We start from the raw sequence: 2,677 nt of genomic DNA, 5'->3' as shown, positions 1-2,677 counted from the left end.
TATATATATATATGTATCCAATGACATACCAATCAAGATTATGGGTAGCCCAACTGAAGCTTCTATTTTTTTAGCTTGCTTACAAGGTTGTCCTTTATTTTTGCCCTTTTGGTGCAATGAATACTACATATGTACCTCCTGTAATTGACACTCTTCTCTCGAACTATTTCCTTTAAGCCTACAATATTTCAATGATAAGCGATAAATGACAAATATCATTAAGTTAGAGTTGTGCTCTGTGTTACTTTCCAGACTTTTTCGATGCAGAAGATGAGGATACTAAAGATTGAGATTTCTCCACTACTGAATTTTCGTAAGTCTTTGCATAATGTCCAAGCTCACCATAGCACTTGCATTTGTGTATCTTTTTCGATGTATTCTCATCTGTACCTCTAATTCTCTTCTTTTTTGGCCTTTTTGGAGATCTCAAATTAAGCTTAAAGGGTAGCATCCTGTACCCAATATCAATTTTTATCTACTGGACCGAGTCAGATAATAGTCCAATTTCAAATGTATAGGCAACCTCATACTTTTCAATAGTAAAGTACTTTGAGACATAAATTTCTAACTTTACACCTCTCATACTATAAATGAAAATTGCAACATGTATACAAGGAACACCTGACACCTCCCACAAATGACAAGAGTACCTTGGTTCATTGAGTATTACTTCATATTTTTTATTAGTTTCAATTGCTTCTGCTCTGTAATCACTTGTTCTGTAAATATTATAATCACCCAACTTAAGACTAATATCTCTTATATATTTCATTACCACATGAACTAAAATTTTCTTCTAGCTAGCAACCATGCTCCTTCTTACTTACATCTTTACCATAATTTTTTATCTTATAACATCTAATAAATCAAGAACCAGTCTATATCTAGCCTCATAAACTCATGCATTGAATCACTCTGAAAGATTGTTCGTTATATAGGAATACTTAGTTGTGATGCTAAATTGAGATCTACTTAATAAACCAATATTTTCAGCATTAAGATACTTGAATATCTCAAAGCTAGCCTCCTTAATTTAGTTCATGATATCATTATGCTCAACTTGTTTGCATGCCCTTGCAGCTCCCCATACCTTGATTTTAAGCTAATGCCCTGAAAACTTTGTTTGGAAGTTTTTGCATAGATGCCTCATGCATTTTCTATGTTTTACTTAGGGGTATATCTATTATACCGCTTCTTCTGGTCTCTTTTATTGATTTGGTGCAAGTACTAGACCTTTTGGAGTTCCAATTTATTCTTCAAGTGCCTTCAAAAATCAAATCTAGCTATCACTATTTTCAGATTCTGTTATACCTAAAGTAATAGAAAATAAACTATTATTTCCATCAAATGCTGTAGTAGCCATCATCGCACCCCTAAACTTTCCTTTAAGTAGCAGTCATCGAGGCCTATGAAAGGCCTAAAACCAGCTAAGAAGCCCATACTGCAAGTTCATAAACAGATAAAGAAGTGATGGAAGTAATGCTTGTCACCAACCACATCTAATTTCAGCTTTACTACACTATCCAGATTTCTTCTCAAAAGCTCCTCCTTGAAATCCTCTATTCTCTTAAAAGAATCTATCTAATTACCATGAATCAAGGGCATAGCAAGCTCTTTTCCTTGCCAAACTCTATGATATGAAAATTCAAAATGATGGAACTGCAATAATCTCCTTCTTAGTTTAATAAATAACAAGTCAACTTTTTTTCTTAGCTAGCCAATCATTCTATCACGTATCTAAAATTATGTGACCATCTTATTGCCATACTTATTCACAAAAAAGCATGTATAAGGCTCATTCAATTTTTTGATCTACACACGTAAATAAAGCAATATATTAGTACATACAATATTTTTTTTTAAATATTATAAAATAAAAGATTGATATTTCAACTATAATACCCAAAATGTATGACCATCACATAGCGGCGAATGGAGTCTCCAATTATAAATTTCATCTTTGTAAGTCATTGTCATTCTACTTAGCTCACTTTTGAAAACTTTTATAGCAAATTCATTTAGTATAGCATAATGACTTAGTGCTTGCTACCTTAAACTATTCTCGACTTGTATATTTTGTTCCTACGATCATATTAAAATTTTCATTATCTAGCTCATATGTCTCTCCCCCATACTCTACGATATTATAGATATCATGATGACTACTCTCACAATCATAAATTTCAGTGTCTATTTCTTGCTCTTCTTGAGATATAGTTTCATTATTTATCCCAATATAGTCGTTATTTTTAATAGCACCAATTGGGGTATCAATGCCTATGGCAGCTAGAGGCTCGGTTTGATTCTGTCTTTTAATTTGGTCTTAGCTACCTAATGTTGATTGAGAAAGTTGTATAGTATCGACATCTTTTGTGATAAATAAGAAGCATTCTTTTAAATTCTTGTACTCCTCAAATAAACTCATCAATTTGTGATTTATGTCTAATATCATCTAAGACTTAGGTAATAAATATCTAACCATATAGATCAAATTGAAGATATGCACTATATCATCATCTAAGTCCTTGTAGCAATAGCAATCTACATCAATTAACTAGCTTTTTTATCTCCTGAAATAGTACTTTGTTCTTATAGAATTCTTAACATTCTTAAAATACCCTCCTAATTTCATCTTCAATTTAAATAGTTGTTGCTTTATTTTAAGAAGCATGTACAT

General features: G+C 31.8%; 1 pseudogene; it reads right to left on the bottom strand.

The window, feature by feature from the left end:
* Positions 1-475: 475 nt before the first annotated feature.
* Positions 476-2,677, bottom strand: LOC140858752 (uncharacterized; annotated as a pseudogene).

Source organism: Elaeis guineensis, chromosome 6 (assembly GCF_000442705.2).
Source record: "Elaeis guineensis isolate ETL-2024a chromosome 6, EG11, whole genome shotgun sequence".
NCBI lineage: Eukaryota > Viridiplantae > Streptophyta > Magnoliopsida > Arecales > Arecaceae > Elaeis > Elaeis guineensis.
Note: the sequence above shows the minus strand (reverse complement) of the source record. Positions and strands in the feature narration are given on the sequence as shown.